The following is a 23,532-nucleotide window of genomic DNA, read 5'->3' on the forward strand; positions in this document are numbered from 1 at the left end:
GGCAAGCACCACATCTCCTGGGCTCTCATATGCAGAATATTGAAAAATGACGTGAGATAGAAGAGTAACCGTCAGGAAAGGACAGGTAGAAGCAAGGAGAGTGACTGTGCTCAAAGCATGTGACACACATACTTGAAGCACATGATCTTGTGCTTCTGGTTGCTCCTCTGAGAAACGTCACCCAATAGAAAGGTACTCATGGGCTTTCTCAGTGGGTCCTTCCAAGAGACCTACCTCCCATTCCTCCACCCTTCCTGCCTGCCTACCTTCCTTTTCTTAGGCATTTTACTGTCGCCCCGACCCCACCTAGGTCACTATACTTTGCATATACAAATACAGCTTTCTTTAGACACTTTTATTTGGACTTGTTCTTTTTCCTTCTCTGGTGTGGGAATGAAGGTGAGGCGACGACGGATGAGAGACCACGTGGGGAAAGTAGGCTTAGCCTCTCTTGGTCCTGGCACGCTTACAAATGGCTCTTGGCCTAAGCACAGCTGCAAGAGCCTGGCTTAGTTCGTGCTGGTTGAGGTAGCTGACTGGAGTAGCCAGCAAGCATTATTCACAGCTCTCTGTAACGTGAATAATTTACTCCGTTCCCTCAGGTAGAATGAAGCCCGGAAAGCCTCCGGGACTCTTTGGATAAAGTGCTCTGCAAACACGTCAGATGAGCTTGGGTTTTATTGCACAGGAGCCCGGTTAGGATGGGTGTAATGGAAGTTAAGTTAAACACAAGGATTTATTACCTGAGGGAGCACCTTTTAACATAATTATTTTAAGAAAACAAATAGGTGATAAAAGAGTGGAAATCATATGCACATCATAAATTTTATTTAATATGCTTCTGTTTTGACTGCAGGTGCAACTGAATGACTTTTTGTAAATAATTAACGTATCCGTAGGCTTGTAAAACCCCATGTTGTCACCCAAATGCAGTGATTTTTTTTTTTTTTTTGTACACATGGGCTCTTACTACACCTGTGGTGACCAGCTCTTACAGGTGTGCACAGTCAGCTCCCAGCTTCAGTCAGTGGAAAAATAAATTCTGTGTGTGCAGCATGGGAGTTCTTGTCTGTCTGTCTGTCTCTTGTTCATTGGGTGAGGGAGAAAGGAGGACACTAGTGGAAGAGGAAACAGGAACTGGAGAGTTAGAGGAGGGGAGTTGGGGCTTACAGTGACATTTGACCTTCCAGCATTCTTTCTTCTTATGTTGCACTGTTCAAATTAAACAGGGAGTTCAGACTGCTGCCACGGGCACCCATGGGTCTTATGGAAGCACCCTTGCACTGTTGAGTGGGCTAGGTAAGGCGACTTTGAGCTGTCAGAGCTCCGAGAATCCTTGAGAATGGCCTGATGCTAAGGCCAATGCCATCCACAAGGGAAGTCTTCAAAAGAAGGGACTGAGCAAGGTCTAGATGAAAGTTCACAAATGGAGAGGCCCTTGAATGAGGTCAGGAGGCAGGTGACATAGTGCGAAGTGGGCAACTGATTAGAGGATATTTTTGGATGCTAGACCTTAGCTGTGGGTTTCAGACCGTGGCAAGTCAAGGGAATATTTTGTATTAAAGTGGAAGACATTTTGGTAAACTGACTCTACTTCTGGGCTTCTTCTCCCATTTTGTTATGAAGGGGGTTCCTGGCCTACCACTACACATTATGTATTGAATAGCACACATGATGTCATATTTATTGAAATTTAATATTTATAAATAGTTTATATTTTATCCAATCGTATTGTTGGCTCATTGTTAATTTGTGAATCACTGTATTATCTTATAGTAATTTCTTCAAAAGCATAAATATACTCCAGTCAACAAAATTTAAACTTAATTTCTTCTTAAAAAATTTAAAACTTTAAAATGCTATGTGCGTGTATGTTCACATTGTATGCATGTGTGTGTTCATGTAGGTAAGCACACATATGAGTGGCTGGGGGCCAAATGTGTATGTTCATGTTGAACCCAGAAGACAATCTCAGATGCCTTTTCTTAGATCCATGTGGCTAATTTTTTTTTTTACAGGGTCTCTTGTTGGCTCCTGGAACTCACCAAGCAGGCTGGGTTGGCTGGCCAGCTAGCTCCAGGGTTCTGCCTAGCTCTGCCTTCCCAGCACTGGAAATGCAGGTGTGCATCACCACATCTGGCTTTTCTTTTCTTTCAAGTATCAATTTACTATTATCATTATTATTGGTGGTGGTGGTGGTTGTGTGTGTGCGTATGTGTGTGTGTTTCAGAGGACCACTGCAGGAGTGAGTTCTCTTTATCATGTTTCTGTGTATTTAAAAAAAAAAAAAAAACGTGTTTGTGTGGAAAGCATTTTATCTGATAGGTCATCTTGCCAACCCCACAACCAGCTTTTTTTTAACGTGAGTTCTAGGAGATCAAACTTGGGTTCTCATGTTTGCAAGACAAACATCTCCTACACCTTAGAAGACTTAATGTTGACAATCAATACTGTTTTCTCCAATGTTTTATATATATATATATATATATACATATATATATATATATGTGTGTGTGTGTGTGTGTGTGTGTGTGTCTGTGTGTGTATGTACATGACATACACATATATATAGAAATATACATGAACATAGACATCATATATAATATGTGTATGTATGTATACTGGGGGACCTCATTGTGGCACACCATGAACACTTGAGTTCATGTTGTACCTGACTTCAAACTAGAGAACTCTACAGTTTAGGACCTTTTGGAGGACCTTAGTGCCCATTATGGGCTTCCTCGGTGTTAACTCCATGTTGGAGAACAAGTCAGCAGAGATGAGCGTTGTCACGGATCTTTAGAAGGACAGTTTGATCCTTGAAGTCAAAATGACACATGATAAGAACGGACTACTGAAAGTTGTTCTCTGCCATCCACACACCTGCTGTCGCAAGGACATGCGCCCCACAAATAAATGTTAAAACCCAAACCAAGGCAAGCCAAGCTAAACCAAACCAAAATCAGTTCTTTCCCTCCCTCCCTCTCTCCTTCCCTCCCTCTCTCCTCCCCTGTCTTTCTGTGGTGTACCCATTATTTTTGTTTGTTTGGGACTTCTTGGTCTTCCTGAATCTGAAGATTAATGTAAGAGTTCCAAGCTAGTATCTCCTCAGCTGCTTCTTCATCTCGGCCGTCTTTGCCTTCACTCATTTCCTCTAACACCTGCTAGGCCCCACTCCTTCATGTCACTTTTGTTCCTTCTCAGTTCCTAATGTTTCCTTTTCTTTCTTAATACTGAAATCTACCACTCAGCTTACAATTCTCTCTTTAGAGGTGCCAAATATGTGGTCCTAACTCACCTTTTCTTGTTTAACTTTAAATTTTCATTCACCCCTTTGCTCTTTTCATTTTGCATTTTTTTAAGCAGGCCCACTTGCTCATGTTTCACACCTTCATGGTTGCCCAGTAGTTCTGCAGCACGTGTTTGTGATCTTCTCTGTCATCAGCTATGTGCGTGCATTTTGTCTTTTGTGGTTGGTGACTCTGATGACTGCTTTGTGGATTTTCTCTTGATGCTACTGACGGTTATGTTTTACTCGTGTGAGCTTTTTTTTTTTTTTTTTTTTTATCCTTGCAGATGTTTCTGGATTTTAAATTGTAAGACATATACTTGAATTTATAATGGAGAAGTTATTTGAGGTCTAAGTTTAAGGTTGTGACTAGGGCTTGTAGACACAAAGGACAGGAGACATAGGGGCTACACCGTGGTGGAAGTCATGGCCATAAACACAGTGAGGACCGATATCTAGTTAGAAATCCTTGTGACTTATTTTCCGTGCCCCCTTCTTTAAGAATCAGTCCAAAGGGTCAGCAAGATGGCTCAGTGGGTAAAGGTACTAGCTGTCAAGTCAGACGACTTGCTTTTGATCCCTGAAGCCAACATGGTGCATGGGAGGATGGATTCCTGAAAGCTATTCTCTGACCTCCACACACCTGCTGTGGCAAGCTCCCCCACAACTAAATAAATGTTTAAAAAAAGACCCAGAATCAATACTAAGACTCTTCATACCCTCTCCTTCACGAGGCTGTTATTTCCCGAGGGTCCTGTGTTCATTATGCGGTGGTCTCTGAGCCAGTCTCGGCCCTTCCATAAATCTGTGGGTTGGCCCTCTGCTTTTCTTCCACAGCCCCAGACATTGCCAGACACTACATCTCTCAGCCTTAGCCGTTACTTCTTTCTGTTCAAGGCTGTCTTCACTTTCAAAATGTCAGGCTTTCCTCTTAATTCCTGTGAGGTTAACTATAAAAAGAATTAAAGGTGAGTTTTTCTATATTAGTTTTAATCATTTTTTTCTATTTGGAGGCTTCTGATGAGTACCATTGGTTATTTTAGTGCAAGTGGGGAGTCCTGGGACCTACTGGAGGGTACGGACATCTGGCCCGAATAGTTTGACTGCAGTTTCCCTAGAGCACCTATGCTGGGGGACCTCAGGATGGGACACCATGAACACATTGCGAGCCTGAATTCGGGCCAGAGAACCGCATGGCAGCAGTGGAGACAGGCATAGCCATGGATCTGTAGGGGAAGATGAGAAGGGTCCTTTCCACAGACCCCTTCCTTCTTTGTCATTGTCTGCTGCACCAGGCACAGCCATCAAATGTACGCAAACACTTGCCGATCAAAATTGCAAGTATCACAGTAGAGGCAGGATTGTGTGAAGATGATGAAAAAGTGACACAGAACTCTTGAGATCTCACACAAAGCCCTTGAAGGAGATGCTGCTATCAGGTGCTGGGTACCAAGTTCACAGAGAAGACCAGTTTCAATACATCAAGGGGAGGGGTTCTCAGAAGTGCTGACTAAAAATACTCTGATGGAGTTTTCAGAGCCTCTTTTTAAATTGTATTTTTATTTATTTACTTTGCATCTCTATCATAGGCCCTTCCTTCTCTCTTATTTGTCCCACTCTCCTCCCCTCTTGCCCCACCCCTCCCTTACAACTCAAAAAAGGGGATCCTGCCCCAACAACCCACCCCAGTTCATCAAGTCACATCAGGACTGAGCACATCTTCTTCCACTTCTGCCAGGCAAGGTATGCCCTCCAGGGAGTCCTGATTGGAAAGCAGGCAACAGAATCCAGAGACAGCCCCAGTGCCCCTTACTAGGCGACCCACATGAAGACAAAGCTGCCCTCGGCTATATCTGTGTAGGGGGCCTGGGTCCAGTCCCTGCATGGTCCTTGGTTGGTGCTTCAGTCTCAGCAAGCCCCCTCTGGGCCCTGGTTAGTTGGCTCTGTTGGTCTTTTTGTGGAGCTGCTGTCCCCTCCAGGTCCTTCTATCTTCATCCCCCACCCTCTTTCACAAGGGTTCCCCGTGATCCACCTAATGTTTGGCTGTGAGTCTCAGCATCAAAAGAGCCTCTTTTTGATTGTGCTGAATCCGAAAATAAAATGCTGCATGCTCTGCTGTGATTTTAAGTGTGTTTTCACTTAATCATCACATGCTATTCAGTGTAAACTAAATGATGGTTTATGTGGATTTTAATCCATACATAGGTTTACCATGTTAATTTATTTTCTACATAACCACTCCATCCTCCCCCCTCCCGGCCTGAAAACCTTGATCCTTGTGAGACACTGGTTTCTGTTTGGACTCTTTTGTTCTGCTTTTCCTCCTGCACCGGTAAATTCTCTCTTCCTAAGTGACGAGAGCAGCCCCAGTCTTTGCAGACTCCTGGGTCCTTCAACCCAGGGAGCAGTGTCCACAGCTGGGTCAGCAGCACCCACTGCAGGCCTATGTGCATCTTCTCTTTTGAGTGTGGCTCAGACTCAGCGGACTCCCCTTCTCTGTGCTCTGCGCTGAGTGTGATGGCCCATCTTCATTGCCAGCTTGGCTGCACTTGGAGTCACCTAGGAGACACACCTCTGAGTATGTCTGTGAGCATGTTTGCAGGGAGGATGAGCTGAGGAGGGAACCCTTCTGCTTGAGTGTGGGGCAGCACCATTCTATGAGCCATGGTCCCAGACTGAGTACAAAGGAGACAGAAGAAAGCTGGCTGGGCAACAGCACAGATCTCTCTGTATATCCTGATGGGAGAAGGTACCTGCTGCCACAGCGAGGAGCCACACCCACCTTCCTCAAGAACAAGTCCTCCGTCCTGGAAGTTGTGTATTGGGAGGTATTTTTCCATAGTACCAAGAAAAGCAATTAGCCCAGGGGTCTGCTCCGGGGCATGGGAGGCTCTGTGCACCTTTAGGGTGAAATGACCACCTCATACATGATCAGTGTTTATTCAGAATCTGAAATCTTTCCCATGTTCCTGGGACCGTTCCTCCCATATGGGGTGTGGCCCGTCCCACTGCTCCTTGAGGCCTGTGTGTGACTGCAGACCCGCCTGGACACTTGGGCAGGCTGTTGGCACTGGAGGAGTCTCCCGTCTTTTGCAGGTGGGTAGAATGTTAACCACTAGTCAAGATTCAAGTTGAGAATGGAACCTTCAAACTGGTCAGGGACACACCCGACGTACTGGCCTTTTCTGAGCATGTGGTCAAGAGACTGTGGCAGCTCTTGGGTGTGCGCATGTGCAGTCTCTCTATGTGTGTGTATCTGAGAGAGAGAGAGAGAGAGAGAGAGAGAGAGAGAGAGAGAGAGAGAGAGAGAGAGAGAGAGAGAGAGAGAGTTGAGATGTGGGAAGTATGTTTACATGTGGCATGGGTATATGGGTGTGAAGGGGTCAGGACAACCTCTGATGTCTGTTTTCACCTCTGTTGTTTGCCTACCCATGTGCTGACCTCTGAGCTTGTCCTTGAGCTTCTGAGGTCCACCTATCTCTACCTCCCCCTTTGCTGTCGAGAACGCTGAGATTGTTGCCAATGACTCCTGTGTAATGTGTCAAGCTTTTTTTTTTTTCAGATTCTGTGAATTTTAACTCATGTCCCCATGCTTATGTGGAAAGTGCTTCATATACTCTTATCCCTAGCCCAGATGTTTCTATCACTCTCTTAAGGAACAGTGTTACAGACTACTTTGTGGAGAAGTACATAGACTTGGGCCAGAGCCAGCATCTCAACCCAAGTCCCCCTTTCCTGAGAAGTGACCTGTCCTGTATGACCTTTATGACCTTTATGACCTCACTCATAAAAAGACCATAATTGTTGTTCCATCCCAGTGAGTTTGTCCTGAAAACCTCCAGGAACTACAATCTGGGATGTTTGCAGTCGACACTGTGTACTTAATAATTTAAATTGCATCACGTACAGAACTTATCATATTAAGAACAAACTGATTCTAGAGTTTCCAGTGCACAGATCCATGAGCAGCTGCAAACCCAGCGCGTGTGCCTGAGGATGGCTTTGGCCCCAGGAGCACTCCGCTCCGGTAAGCGCTCCTCAAATGTCAGAGGCCAATATTGGCACAGGAAAGGTGAAGCTAGTATTTGCTCGGACTAGGAGATTCTACATTATTCATGAAGGCTTTGCACTCTCGAAGCCCTTAATTCCACTGTATCTCTAGTACAAAAGGCAAAGCCACTGCTTTCTAGTTACACAATTTGTAAGATAAGATCCTTCAGCTCTGCAAGTGTGGTAGAACTTTCTTTTTTCTTTTCTTTTTTTTTTTTTTAATAATTTTTTTCTTTTTTCTTTTTTTAACTGTGAGGAACTAGCTGTGGTGTCTGTTGCTCCAACAATGCTGGCCTGTGGAAGAGATAAAACTCCTCGGGCAACACCACAAATAGAGGTGTTTTTAATCCCCAGACATGCTGTGTGGTTGTGGGGACATGTTTTCGGATTTATACACAAACACAAAGGCTCAGGGAGGTAAATAGATTGTCTCTTAAGTGAGCTGACAATGTCCAGTGTCTGGAGTTGAAGGTTTCCAGTTGCAAATTTTCTTTCTTACTGGCCAAGTTTTGGGCTTTTGTGTCATTTTGCCTCTGTAGCCCTTCCCGAGTTGTCAGCCCTGCATTTCCCCACCTATGCAATCTTGCCCTTTTGCTCATTAGCACAGAAGTCACCTCTCCCAAGACCTTTCATGACTGACAGGATGAAGCCATCTCCCTTATCTGTACATTTCTTTTCTTTATCCCCCCTCTCCTCCCCTCTCCTCCCCTTCCCTCCCCTCTTTCCCTTCCCCTTCCCTTCTCTCCTCTTCTTTCCCCTCTGCTGCCCTCTCCTCCTCTCTTCCCATCCCCTCCTATTCCGTTCTCTTCCTAAATTGAGGGTCTCAATGTGTTGCCCAGGGTACTCAGCAGCCGCTTAGCTTACCCGCTGACACAGGACTAGCGCTTCATAGCAGTGTTAGAGCTTAGACCCAGGCAGTCTGGTGCCTCTACTTACTGAGCCCTAAGACGACGGCAGTGTGTTAGCATGGCGAGGCTGTCAATTGGACGTGGGCCAAGGGGTTTGTGTGGGGTAATTAAAGGCCTTTCACAGGCCTCCCTAAAGGGGACGGACAGGGCAGGGACCTCCTGCTTGCTCTGTTTTGGACAAGTCGGTGAGTGTTTTGAAGACCGTTGGAGAACAGAGTTGGGAGCTGTTAGCGTTGTGGTGGCTAGCAGGTAACCTTTGTGTTATCCAGCAACTCAGCGTGCTTGTTCTTGACCAACAGTGCTCATGCTCCTGGGTAAACACTGGCTGTGTGGGGGAATATGGGCCGTGAAGCTAGATTGGGCCACCATGGCAAGGGAAGAAGAGGTCTTTGGGTAGGATTGGGGGGTTAATGCAATATCTGTCATACAAAAGTATTCTGGTTGGTTACTGGAACAGGAGGCGGCCTAGTGAGCCAAGTCTGGGGGAGAGGAGAGAGAATGGAGCGGGAGAAGGGACAAAGAATATGTGTGAAAATGCTATCCCCAAATCCATTGCTTCCTCTGCTAATTCTTAAAACTACCTTTAAAAGTTGCATTTCCTGAGCCACGCAGGGTGGCACAGGCCTATGATCCCAGCACTCCAGAAGGCTTGGACTTCTAAGCCCATTGCCTCTACCTCTGGAATGCTGGGATTACAGCAGTGTATTACTACTGGTTTTATTTGGTGCTGGGGATTGAACCTGGGTTTTGGGTTTTTTTTTTTTTTTTTTTTTTTTTTGCACATCTATGGTTGGTCTCCCAACCATACTATGCTCCCAGCCCGAAAGAGAAATCGTAATATTCTCCCTCGACTTCGCCCTTTTGTAAAAATCAACCATCCAAATTACCCAAACTAACTAACCAACTATTTAATCAACTTGCAAACAAGTCAATCAACTAGCCAAGCAAACAGACAGACAGGCTTGCTGAGCTTGTTCTCTGCAGTTAGCTGGTGGCAGAGGTGGGATGGCAAAGAGACGACACATGCACAGTCTTTCTTTGACCATGGTTCAGTGGAGACTGCTTTGGTTAAGTTTCTGGCTCAGGATAGAGAAGGTGTGTGAGCCTGTTCAGGGGCCTCTCATATGGAATTTCCGGGAGTGGCATTGGAAATTTTGATTTGACATTTAGCTCCAAAGTCTTCTGGTAAACTAGAGGACACCATATGTTTTTGATTCTCTTGTCTCACATGCATGCTATCGCAATCATTTTTCTCTGTTGGGGTAAAGTGTCCTAAAAGAGCATCTCACCGGAGCAAGGTGTATTTTCACTCACAGTTTGGGGGTATATAGCACACTGTGGGAGGAAGACATAGCAGGGGTGTTTGAGGCAGGTGGTCACATCACATCTACAGTCATGAAGTCGAGATCAGTGGATGCTTGCCCTTAGCTTGCTTTCTCCTTTTGTGCAGCACCAATGTGAGCATAGAGGCAGGCGTGGGAGCCACTCGGCGTGGGCAGTCCCTCCACCTCAGTTAACCTAACCTAGAAAATCTCCTAATCTAGATTTTAGAGGATAGTGGAGCCTGAGCTCTAGACGCAAGCATACCTGGAGAAAGAAAGTGCCTCCTCTTTTTCTCCTTGTAAAATTTGTGGTTCAGCTTGAGGAGGGAACCCCAGGCAACTTCTCCACTCTGCCTTTTAGACAATTTCCATATTATAGGCGAGGAAGCCAAGGCCAAAGGAGCGTATAAAGCCTTTTCTTGTACTCCGTTGTCGGGGCTGAAGACATAGTCTTTCCCAGACAGGGCTGCAATGCCATAGGTCACAGCAGTTCAGGATCACATCGGGAGCCCTGGCCGGAGCGCCGAGGTGATCTCCTTCATACACAAGGTCAGCCCGACCCAGCAGATGCCAGTGCTTCACATGGGAAAAATTCAGACATTCCTCAAGGGTTGTCACAGCTCCCTCTCACCCAGGACAAAGGTGTTCTTTTTTTAAACGTTAAAAAAAAAATACTTTATTTACAGTTGAAACTTTAAACAGAATCTTAGTTCTGATCGTGATACTTCCGGGTCCTGGATGACACCTGTGGAGGTAGCGAAGCAAACACAGAGGCCAGGTCAGCTTTTCAGACTCAAGGGAGAATGTCACCCAAACAGCAGAAGACACGGCTCAGTCTTGGTCTAGTTTACATTCCCCCACGCTGTGAGATTACCACTGGCAGTTTGGGCCTATTGATGCGGCCTGTGGTAGCACTCTCCATCTTCCACTAGAAGTCCACCAGTGGTTTCCCCAAAGACTGCATGCTTCCCATCCAGCCAATCCCTCTTGAACACGTGATGAAGAGCCAACGACAGTGACTGTACCGGGACCCCTGTTGGCCATGGAAAGCAGGCCTGGGGCCGAGCGTCTGTGTTTAATAAATCAATAATATTAAAAAAAAAAACTGTTTATCTGCAAATGGGCCCCGGTAAATACTGGCGACTGCAGTACCATCTCCATGAACACATCTCCACCCCGAATCATGAATTCCTTTACGACCCTGCGGAAGGTGCTTCCTTTGTATCCCGTGGGAACACCATCTTTTCTGAACTCTCCAGGGCAGAACTGCCTGAAGTTCTCTGCCCACTCAGGCACCATGTCTGCAAACAGCTCGATCTTCATGCCACCAGCTTCCTGGCCGCCAGTGCTGGCATCAAAAAAGACCACCGGGTTGACTGGACTTGAATTTGCTACCGCCATAGCTTTGGCCCACAAGTAGAAGGATCCCAGAAAGGTGTTCTTAACCCATGAGTGGAGACCTGGCATGGAGAGCTCCTTCCTTTGCGTGCTGCAGATGCGCAGGAGCTCCCTAGGTCTTGGTTCCCAAGCTTCCTTGTGGCATCTTTTCCATTGTTTTCTCTGGCGTGATGTTTGACACAACTGTTCTGAGTGCCGGAAGTCACCAATTCAATCTCTACCGTGCAGTTGCTCTGTTCTGAAGGACAGTGGCTATTTTCACATTTAGAGGATTCTGCCAGGAAAACATTAAATTACCCAGAACACCTGACAGATTTCTCTGGGAGCTAAAGAGCAGTTTAGCCTAGAGTGATGTTAATATGCCCCTTTAAAATAAAAAAAAAGGGGGGGTTGTCAATCAAACCATTCAAGCTATCTGTTCAGTGCACCGTGGAGAGCTTGGGGTGGGGGTGGGGGTCCCAGTGAAGCATTGTGACAATGCATGGCTAGTTGTAGAGATGATCTGGGTGACAGAGGAAGGCAGAGGAGCGGCTCAGCATCAGACTCTCTCTGAGCCACGAGGGATGGAGGGCTCAAGAGGGATGGAGGGTTCAGGTGGCAGAACTGACTCAGTTGGCCCTGCACACTGGTTCTCAGCACAGATCTTTCCTTCCAGCCAGATGGCCCTCTAGGTACAGACCTTCAAGGCTCAGTGGCACTGGTTGAGCAAGTCTTGGGGATACTGTCCAGTCACGAAGCTGAGCGGCTTCATTCAAGGCTGCACCACGTTGAGGAGGAAGGAGGTCTGTCTTGCCCCAAGGTGGTTGCAGTGATGAGGCCTCATGTCCTTATGGCAACATACCTCTGCTAGACCACTTCTCAACACTTCCCAGACAGGTCTATTTATGGTGGAGGTTTTTGTTTGCTTGCTTATTTTGTTTTCAGACAGAGTTTCTCTGTGTAGCCTTGGCTGTCCTGGACAAGCTTTGTAGACCAGGTCGGCCTCAAACTCACAGAGATCCACCTGCTTCTGCCTCCTAGAGTGCTGGGATTACAGGCATGGGCCACTGTGCCTGCCTATGTATTTATGGTGATTCTGGTTCCTTTTCTATTGCTATGACAGAGCACCATGTCTAAGGCAAAAGATAGTATTTAGTTGGGAGCTTGCTCACAGTTTCGGCCTGTGAGTCATGTGGCAGGGAGCATGGCAGCAGGCAGCCACAGTGCTGAAACAGTAGCTGACAGCTCACACGCTGAGACAACAGCCTTACGGCAGAGGGAAAGCTACTTGGAGTGTTTTGGAATTTGAAACCTGGAAGCCCACCCTCAGCGACACGCCTCCTTCAACAAGGCCAATCCTTCCTGAATAGTTCCACCAACTGGGGACCAAGCATTCAAACATATAAGCCCACAAATGGAGCCACTCATTCAGACACCAAAGCAGATGACCTTAAACCAGAGCTGTCGTAGCTGTTATGCGGCACCAGTGGGTTCCCATTACGCCCCTGTGTTCTGGGGTTTGTGGGATGACTTGGGTCAAACTGAGAAGTCAGGTGACCATTACACATCCATCTGAGAAGTCAGTCAGGTGACCATTGCATATCTATCTGATTTTTGTTTTCTTTTTTGTTTTTTTGTTTTCCCAAGACAGGGTTTCTCTGTGTAGCCTTGGCTGTCCTGAGCTTACTTTGTAGACCAGATTGGCCTTGAAGTCACAGAGATCCTCCTGCCTCTGTCTCCCTAAGTGCTGGGATTAAAGGTGTGTGCCACCACCCCTGGATCATTCATCTGTTTTTTTAAAGAGGGAAACAGATATAAAAGTGTTTTAAGGACTAGCATTTGCTTTCAAAGCACAGATTGGTTTTTTTTTTTCCTATTGTATTTTTCTTCGTGTGTGTGTGTGTGTGTGTGTGTGTGTGTGTGTGTGTGTGTGTGCACGCGCGTGTTCATGTGTGTCACTGTGGGTACTCACATGCCATGATGAGCAGGTGTAGATGTGGAGGTATAAAGTGTAAGGACTATCTCAGGCATCTGTCTTCACCCTCCATCTTGCTTGAGACAGGGCCCCTTGTTTGCCGCTGCGTATGCCAAGGTGTCTGGTCTCTGAAGGTCAGGGACCCACCTGTCTCCATCTTGCCTTAGGAGTCTGGGACTGTGCCAGGCTTTATGAGCATGCTGGGAATCCAGACCCAGGCTCCCACACCTGCAATCAAGTGCTCTACTCACTGAGCCACCTCCCCAGCCCACTTTCCATCTTTGTTGAATCTTCTTTAGAAAACGAAAATCTAAAAACTGAATGTGGTCCATTAAAACCTCTTAAACTACAAAATTAACTGAAGGGGGAAAAAAGCTTTAAAGGAGCAGGTGTGGGGGCTATCTAGAGCTTAAGGAGGTGTGGTACGTTTCTGAGCTGAAAGAAAACAAATTTAGTTTGTCTGATTTATTAGAGATGAAGCCCCCAAAATGCACTTGACATCTTAATACAGCATGGGTAATGTAGCTTGGAGCTGCTGAACATAACATATCCGCCCCCCTCTCTCTCTCTCATACACACACACACACACACACACACACACACACACACACACTCGAATGATTTCATTCTATTGGTTCTTGGAAGTGGGTTCCTGATATTTTCTTTCTCCTAAGTTTAGAGAAACTAAAAGCCAATACTATGTTGAAAGTCTTTTTTATTTAGAACGAGTGGTCAGTACTTATCGCTACTGTGCAAGGCAGGTATTGTTGCTGTTTCCGCTTCTTCGATGAACAGCGAGAGAGGCAGCTGGTACAGGCAATAGTCTGAATTTGACGTTGAGCAACCAATGTGCAAAGCCCACGTCCTATGCTTCTACCTTTCCAGGCTCTGCATCTGGGCTGGGAGCACCTTGGCAATATATAGCCAACAGCAATCATGGGTTAAAACGATTGAGTCGCATCTGTGTCCCAGGTGGTGCATGGGTGTCAGCGGTTCTCACTTGGAGCCATTTGGTCTCCCAGGGGGACATTACACAATGTCTGGAGAGATTTAAGTTGTCAGAAGTATGGGGGAGGGGAGGGTGGTGGTTGCTATTGGCGTTGAGTAAGTAGGTGCCAGGAAGGCTGCTGGACCTTCTGACACACACAGCATAGTCCCTAGTGAGTAAACAGAGTGCTCTGATTGAAAGTGGCCATTGTACCAACTGTGGGAAATCTGTTATGCGTTACTTTGGTGACATTTTGTGAAATATTGAGGCAAGATTACCCCTAGAAATCATAGCACAGAGCGACTTGAGCCCACCTCATGTTTTCTAAGGAGCTTTTGAGCGATGTCATTGTTGAATCTCTTTGATGGACAGTTGCTGGGTGTGAGGAAGCAAGAGTCACCCTTGTTGCTGTCCCAGGAGAAGACATTCCTTCTGATTCCTGGACGACAGGACACTCCTGTTGCCTTGGAGACAGACGCTCCACCAAGCAGAGACTTAAGCCTCCGTCTGAGACTGAGAACTCTGGATTGCAAACTGTGTGTGTGTGTGTGTGTGTGTGTGTGTGTGTGTGTGTGTGTGTGTGTGCTTTCTTTTGTACAACTCTAAAGAAAACTACACAGACATTTCTAAAGTGTCTGCTTTTTAGCTAAAATATTTCTAAACCCAGGGCTACTGTGTTAAAGCTGCAGAGCCAGTAAGAACAATCAGCTGGAGTCTGCATTCACTCCTGATCACTTAGAACCATAAAAGCAGATGCCATTCCTGTAGCTTTGTGATGTGCACATTACATGTCAGCCGTACCTCTGAGACATGGCCCCAGACCTGTACAATAGTATTTGACTTGAAGAAAACACAGTATAGTCGAGAAAGTGAATTTTTATTTTAATTAATCCGTAAGATTAGTATCGGGTAGGTATTGAACCTAGGACTTTACATGAAGTAAGTAAGCATGTGCTATGCCACCTAATTATACCCCTGACTCATTCTCCTGTTTTGTTGATACTTTCTATGGAATCTTTAGGTGCTGGTGTTTGATGTTACTTTCATAACTTATTCATGCACCTGCAAATATTATTTCATACCACTGTACACATCTTTGCAAATAGCATCTTCTAGATATTTTCTCATACGATGAACCTCCATACATAATCCATAATGAGAAGGCCCAAATCACAAATCCCTGTTTTAGGTCTCTTTACTCTCCAAACCCTACAAGGCTGAACAACTCACGACGTTTGTTGGAGCTTTGGCGATGGCTCTGAGGTCAATGCTATAGTCCACTGGAATTCAAGCCTGACTGTGTTTCTCAGGTCTTGAGTACACAACAAAACTCCTCACAGCCATGAAGCACACAAGCGTGGCACCTAAGAGTTGTGTGGGGAAGATGGTTTAGTGGGTAAAGTGTAGAGGAAGTTTTGACATTTTTAAAAACTCAGTTGTGTTATGCAAACATGTTTTTGCTTTAATCCCAGGTGTGGGAAATGGGGCTGTTTTAGATTGTCCACAGCAGCAAACTATTTGCCTTGTGCAGGCCCTAAGGGGGGGGGGGTGCAATCTTTGTTAGCTACAGATAGCTTGATTCTGAGGACTGTGGAGAGGGAATAAATGCCAGAGCCAGGAGAGAGAGCTAAAAAAGAAAACTCAGAGAAAGAAGGCTGTGGCTGTTCCCCGTGGTGCTGTTGCTGGTTCATCCTTCTGCTGTGTTTGCCGTTGCTGGTTTGCTGGACTGTTACGTTACATATCCTGATGGCTGAGATTGTATTACCCCAAAGAACCCACCAACTCTAACCAGCTGGAAGTATTAAAGAGACCTATGGCCTGTCTCCCCACTAACCGTCTTTCTCTCCTTCCTGGTGTTGGAGTGTTGGAAGGTATTAGGATGGATAATGTTGGAAGGGAAGTAGAAATATAAGAATCCAAATAAACCAGATAAAATAAAGACACCTACAGTAGAGCACTTGCTACACAGCACTTGCCTGACAACCTGAGTTTAGATGCTCAGACCTCCTGTGAACGCCAGATGCAGCAGCCCACATGCATGTAACCCCAGCAGGACCCGATCAGCAGATGGGAACCAGAGAAGGGAGAATTGTGGAAACTCACCATGCCATTAGTCTAAATTACAAAGCTGTGCACAGCAAGGAAGAAGAAAAAGACTGACACCTGAGCTTGTCCTTTGCACTTCACATGTGTACCATGGCATGTGTGCATCCACACCCACATGGACACACATCAAACACAACATGCATGTCATGGTATGCATGCATCCATTCTCTCATACACACGCATACATATCACACAGATACGTACATATTACATCATTGTGTGTATGTGTCTGCACTCACACATCACACACAATATACACGTCATGGCACGCATGCATCCACACTCAGACACACTCATACCTGCACATACATCACACACATGTCATATACATCATACCACACACCGTCACACACACAGGCCACACACACACACACACACACACACACACACACACACACACACCTATACATAGAATAAGTCAATGCCAGCCATTTCAACTATTAAGTACAATAACTTCTGGCTTAATCACGTCAAGTACAGCGATTACTCATCAATAAGCTGAATAGATAGTATGTTTGGAAATAAATGTAGAGTCAGAATAATGCTTCCGGATCTTGTTAAAATTGTTAATGTGTGTGACCGGGATGGAAGAACCAGGAGTGTGAATGTCAGACGTGGGGGTGAGAAGGAGGCAGATACTGGCGTGAGCTTTGTAGGTGGGAACTTGGCAAATGGATTCAAAACCAGGCAGAAGGTCTAGGAGGCGTTATGTGACATTGTGAGTGTTTCTGTTGAGAGGTGTTTGGAAAATGCTGGTGGGCTATGTCTGATCCAGAAGACCCTAAGCTACTGTTTGGGGATATTCTTGTCCCTCTAAGTCCCCATGTCCTTCCATTCCTCTCTTGAGAGGGGTTGTCCCGGGTGCCCCTCTCCTGGTCTCTAGGATAGTGAGGGGGATTTCCAGCTGTCTCTTCCGATGAGACTTTTATGAAACAGAGTGCGGAGGACTGTTGCCCAGATCATTCTGAGAAAGATGAAGCGGGCCCCAGGCAAAGCAGGGATGTGCCTGGGAGGTCTTGCATGTCTACAAGGCTTTGGAGCAAGGGGTATATCGGTGTTTCCTGATCCAAGCAAGGGCCCCTATGAGAAAGGTTTCCTGTGGGGTCCATTTCAATAGGCTTGCCTAGACGGATGGCAGACTCTGCAGCTGGGATCTGAAGGTACCGTACAACTGCCCAGACAACACTGGGACCATATTCACTGGGGTTAAACTGGCAGGAAACTTCCTCTGGTGTGGGAACCTGAAGCCAGCGAGGTCTCTTTGAAGACATCAACCAGTCCATAGAGACTGACACCTCTTCTTTCATCATTTGGCATGGAAGTGGGGAGGCAGAAAGAAGTCAGGGGCTGATCGCAGCAACATGCGTGAGGTGGGACAAAGACCTCTGTCCTTGGGAATGAAGACTGAAAAGTGTCTTCAAACAGACCCTGAGCTCTGACGTAAGCTTGTGTTTGAGGCACAAGGCCAGCACAGGATGCATCATTATCACCTGAGAGCGAGCTACTTGCCTCCACCCAGGGGCAGCTCAAGCACACTCTGGGGCCAGGGTAATGCCTTGGTGGGTAAAGATGCTTGCTGCCAAGCTTGGAAATCAGTGTTCAATCCCCAGGACTGCACTGACTGTGGCAGTAGAGAACCAATTCCCCCATGGGCTCTCTCTCCCAAGTACTCTTTCCCTCCCTCCATCCCTCCCTCCCTTCTTTCCTCCCTCCCTCTCTCTCACTCCATCTCTCCCTCCCCCACCCTCCCTCCCTCTTTCCCACTCTTTCTCTCTCTCAATAATTGTAAAAATTGCTAAAAGATATATTCCAAAATATTGTGCTTATTTATTCCATCTCTGAATAATGCACATTTAGTTTGTTTTTTTAAAAGTAACATGGCAGGGCTTGGGAGGATGGCCTGATGGATAAAGCATGAGGGCGGATCCACAGAAGCCATATATGTGCTGGGTGGATGGTATATCTGGCCTTTGTTCCAGTACTCGGGATGTAGAGATAGGGAATCTCTGGATAGCAGACTACCTCGACTATCGTACTGGAGAGTTGAGAGACCCTGCTTCATTGAGTAAGGTGGACAATGATTGAGGAAGGTACCCCAAATTAGTCTCAGGCCTTAACAGGCACATAGACATGCACCTTCCACATGTACCCACACATACAGTAACATTTACACACACACACACACACTCACACACATGCACACACACACTCACACACATGCTCACACACTCACACACATGCTCACACACTCACACATATGCCCACACACTCACACACATGCCCACACTCTCACACACATACACACATATGCACACACACACACACACACTCACACACACATGTAAGAAAGAAATGTAAAAGAGACATGCTTATGTGTGGAGTTCTTAGGATTTGCTCTGCAGCCTGCATTGTAACATGGCCACATTCCTTTTCCTTTATAGCTAATTTCTGGTGCCCTAACCTCCCACAAAGCAGGAAGTTCACCATCTCCCCCCTGAGACTCTCTTTTCCCTCCCCTCTGTGAAAACAGCTTGAGGGTTACCTTGGTTCAGAAGTTAATGTTTAGGTAGCCAGTGGAAGGGTCTGATTGGCTACACAGGCTCAAGGCTGTGGTGTCAAAGCAGTGGTAGAAGCCACCTGGTTACCTAACCAGCCAATGGACACTGCTCTTCGGCTTTGGGGCGATCTTACTGATCTAGTTCCTGGGGCCTCCCTGAGGCCTCCCTGTTGGATGACACTTCTCCAAGTTGCCACTCAAGGGTGGCGGGGTCTGAAGAGACTTCAGCTCCATGTGCTGTGGTGGAGCATCATGTCGCCCTTCCTCCTCCCATAGTTCTCTGCTGCCTGCTGTCACTGGGCGCTTGCTGGGAGCCTCTCCTAGATCCCACAGCATCATGGAGTTGCAGGAAAGACTTCTTTCTTCTTCTTCATGCTGTTTCAGGCCTCAGGCAAAGTTGATAATTTCCAGAGCTCCACAATTCAAAGTGTCAGGAGGCATGACAAGTCACTGGACATGACGGCGGAGGCCCATACAACTCGGTAATTTCCCACGGTTTGTGAAAATACACTTCAAGATGACCCAATGTCTCTGTGACTTAAGTGATGACACATAAGACAGACCTTGTCTATGAGTACCATAAGCTGATAGGTGGAAATTTGAATTAAAAACTGGATCAGTAAGTAGATATAACACTATAAAATACGTATTCTTGTTGCGGAAAGGCTTCCCCCATAAGCATGATCTGTCTTAGGCACAACCCCATCAGCCTGATGCTCCAAGCCCTCTCCGTAAGCACATACACACACATATGACATTCATATCCTACTGATAGTATGTGAGCGTTCACTACTTCAGGGCAGGCAGGTCATAGCCATGCCTGTCACATAGCTGAGACTGATGGGGCTAGTGGGCTGAACTCCCTCCTTACACAAGAAATTATTCCAGGAGTAAAGAAATGGTAATAGTTGTTCCTTAGTGGAAAAGAGGCAGATGTTCCTGTGACTCTCAGTGGTGGACTGTGGAAGTGATCTGCATGGTTCTGTGTGTGAGCCCCCTCCATCTGCTCAGATCCTGGCCTCCTGCCCTCTGCCCAGCTGGAGGGCAGCTGCCCATGGCTTGTTCTGATGCTCCACAAGAGCCCTCTCGTCACCCCTTACACAAATACCTTCTTGTCTGCTGCCCCTGAGGGAATGTTTGCCATCGAGTGAGCCTAAGCTAAAACGAGCTGAGGGAAGAAACCTCTGCACCTGTTTGGAGAAGAAATGAAAAGCAAATTCTGAATATTTAGAATTAGCCTGGGCGCTTGTTTGCTAGTTTGTTTTAGCAGGAAACCTAAATGCAAAGCAAAGTTGGTTTTGAAGGATGGCTCATGCCTAATGCAAAGTGTTTAGATGCTTTCTTCCATTTTCAATCCCTCCCTAAACTGTTAGAGCACTGCCCATGTCTAATTTAAGATTGGGTGGGGCGGAGGAGCTCCCTGAAGCTTTCTGTGCTGGCCAATACTGTGACGTATTGACTAGAGATGCTTGCAGGGTTCCTATGCTCGGCATAGTGGGGCATCAGATGCTTTAGCATACAAGAAATTCATTCTCACAGCTGTTGTTCAAACAACTACCCCACAGCTCACACCAGCCACCCCTTTCGGACTTCATGTTCAGCCATCGTTGGATATCCTCCATAGTAAGCTGTCATGATGGTGGTGAGCATTTCTAACGTCATTGTGGCTCACATTGAGTACCCAGACTCACGGGCTCCCATAGTTATATGACATCTGAGGTCACCGTCATAAGATTAACAAGATCCATTTGTGGTGCAAGGTTGTTGGAAGACCCATCCTTCAAGTTCTGTCTTACCCGAAGTGGATAGTACCAGGAACCTACTTACTGCACTGTCTCTCTAACATGAGAAATGAATGTGTGTGTTTTTGTGTTTGTTCAGCTAATGTTTGTTGCCTCTTAGATGGTGTAGTGGGGCACTGATAAAGAAAGTGGGGAGTTATAGAAGACAGTGCTCAAGAGTAGTGTATAATTCCTTCCCTGAGGAAGGTCACAATCTACGAGAACCCCAACCACAGAAGAACAGCAGGGATGTGTGATCCTAGGGGAACACCTGAGACAGTTGTGGCCAGACTACAAGGCTTAAGGCAAGAGATGCACCTGCCTCCTCACTTGTATGTCAGGGCCCCTTAACTCTTCCCTCTGTCCCTTTGCCGAGGAGGCAAGTGATATGCCAAGCATGGGAGACCAGAGAAGAGAAGGAGTCTTCAGAACACAAACTCATAGAAAAGAGGTAGTGCTTAGGCTTCTGACAGAGGGTCCTGGCCAGATGCTTCTAGAACCTTTGAGGGATTCAGGTGGACCATTTCTGAGAGCATAAAGGTTCAGAGCTAGAGCCTAGGGTAACCCCTGCTGGGGGCCTGTGGCAAGAAGCAAACTTTTCTACTTTTCAGTCCCATAATTTTCTTCTATATCCTCTAACACTTGTAGAGCCCAAAAGGATGGAGCTGGCAAGGCCCCTGAAAAATAGGTGGAGCACCCAAGCAGAAGACTTTGGAAGACGAGATGAGAAGCTGAAAGTCAGTAACAAAATAGCCAGCCCCTAGTTGAAAGGAAAGGTTCAAAATCTATTTAGTATGCATCAAAAATTTGGGAGCAAGAGTCAAGAGAGTTTTAGTTTGAGGGTCAGACTCTAAGGCAGGGATCTGACTTAGGAAGCTATGGCCAATGGCATTTGTTCCACCCACCGTTTCTCCCCATCATCAGTTCTTTTCCCAAAGTGTTTTTTTTTTTTCTTCTTTTCTAATTGAAATGCTCCACTTTGCTTCCTCCTCTGAGTATATGAATATAGCAGAAATGATGTGTGTGACTTCTGTGGCTGATCAATGAGAGGCTTTACATCTTCTTTCTGTTGTTGTTTAGGACAGAGCTGGCCAAATGTGAAATGAAGCCCATGTAACTGTAGAAAAAGATCAGGCGTCATTATCCAGCTGACTGCAGGCACCCTAGTCCTCAGGTGCAAGTCACTAAGCTATCAGATTCTGTCCGACCCCAGACATAGAGTGAGCCCATGCCTTGAGTCTTCCTCCTGAGGCCTCGTTAGACCCTGGCTCAAGTGGAAGCTGTTTTATGCCTATGTTGGGATGGCTTATGACGTACAAGGGCAATTGGAAGAGACACCGACTACAGACTCTTCAAGAGCAAATGAAGACACCTTTCAGGCAATGAGAATGGTGTTAGGAAGAAAAAGAAGAAAAGTTTAAACATAGAATGGATATTACTTGGTGGCTTTTTATAACCTTAGCTTATATCAATACAAAGAGGAAACAGGTGGGTCAGAGTAGTGGTGGGACACTGAGCTATATCTATCTTTTGATTCTTAGGATGGGAAAGGGATACACTCTATTTTGTTGCTTTGTCAATGACATCCAAAGCAACACAGAATATTGACATTACTTTTGGTTGCCTACTAAGACCAGATGATAAAATCCCATTGCTAAAGACACCACACATTTTGGTTGCAGAGTACAGAGAAATCAAGCTGGGCCTGAATTTGTAGCTTCTGTCCTGTTGGCTGGCTAGCTTTCATAGTGCCAGAAAGCATTATGCAAGCTTCTGAGGGTGAAAAGTCAATCACAGTCTTCCCAGTTATGGATGCTGCAACTTACAACCTGATACGCAAGATGTGTCCTTTGGTGCAGTTAGTGGCATAACTGTTATGGGGGTAACTGTTTTCTTGCTGGATTTGAGGACAGGAGGCCTTCAGATTTGTGTTGTAAACCTGAGCAAAAGCATGTGACTTGGGGGATCCATACATCCTAGTGGGGATCAAACTACTGTTGTTTTGCTAAGTGGGCATGGTGTCAAACTGCTTTCTAAATGTTTATGTTCATATCTATTGGTTAGTATGGCCCTCAGCCTTGGTCAGAGAAGTTTATTTTTGAGTGGGTGTCAGTTAGTGTAGAGATTCATTACTGGTCAAAGTATGGAGACTGAGCGACTCTTGAATGCTTGACCTTAAATAGGACATCTGTGTTACTGACTCCTAGGCACAGAGAGCATCATGGGAGAAGGGGAGGAAAGAATGAAAGGATGGGAAAGGTTGCTGAGAAACGCTCTCTCCCACACATGGCATGGCAGCCATGGCATTTGTGAACTCAGCAACAGTGAGCACCTGTGCCATACTTTTGCAGGACCATGTCCATCAACATTCCGTTATGAGTGAGGGAGGGGCTCATCCAGCCCCACTTTCCCCTGAGGAGCTGCAGCAGTCAATGTTTTCTGAAGAAAACACAATCCTGCTCCTCAGTGGTGAAGCCGCTGGCAAGTTGCCCTTCCTCAAATAAATTAATCTCCCACGGATGCTCTGTAATTAAATCCAGTGGCTATTAAAAGAAATCCATGGAAGTAGGAGATAGACTTACTGGGAAGAGGGAGGCGCTTGGGGAGAGAGGAAGAGGATGAGAGGGGCGGATCATGATCAGATTACTTTATATGTGTGTATAAAGTTGTGAGAAAATAAGTAAAAATAATTTTTAAGATGCAAATAATGAATTCCTTTCTGGATGGGTGAATTGTATTAGTAGCCATGCCTGGTGAATGATTGTATGTAGTAGCCATGACTGGTGAGTGCTTGTGTGTGGTAGCCATGCCTCGTGAGTGCTTGGAGATATAAACCTAAAGCTCTGAAGAGGGACACACTGTAATTACATACTAGTCACCGTGGGTATGAGCTTACCTCAGAAAGAAGAACAGAGTGGGGGAAAAATAATAGGAAGGACTGGAGAAAACCACTAAAAAGGTCCAGCAATTGTCAGTTAGAGTGAAGAGGAGACATGAAAGTTGTCTTGCAGACGTCACCAAGCATGCTTTCAGGGAGGAGTGGGAGCTGCAGATGTGTTTGCTCCTTCAAGGACATAAGGAGAATAATCTAGATAGAGGTGTCTTTTAGCTTCTAGGGCTTCTGTGACAGAGTGGACTAAGTGGCTGAAGATTACAAGGCTTATTCTCTCACAGTCAGA

At 46.1% G+C, this 23,532-nt stretch overlaps 1 protein-coding gene and 1 pseudogene across 2 annotated transcripts in view; one reads left to right on the forward strand and one right to left on the reverse strand.

The window, feature by feature from the left end:
• Qki (QKI, KH domain containing RNA binding) overlaps positions 1 to 23,532 on the forward strand; it is a 1,257,190-nt gene that overhangs the window by 198,398 nt on the left and 1,035,260 nt on the right. The window lies entirely within an intron of this gene.
• On the reverse strand, positions 10,417 to 10,970 carry LOC127204997 (peptidyl-prolyl cis-trans isomerase H-like; annotated as a pseudogene).

Source organism: Acomys russatus, chromosome 21, assembly GCF_903995435.1.
Source record: "Acomys russatus chromosome 21, mAcoRus1.1, whole genome shotgun sequence".
Taxonomy (NCBI): domain Eukaryota; kingdom Metazoa; phylum Chordata; class Mammalia; order Rodentia; family Muridae; genus Acomys; species Acomys russatus.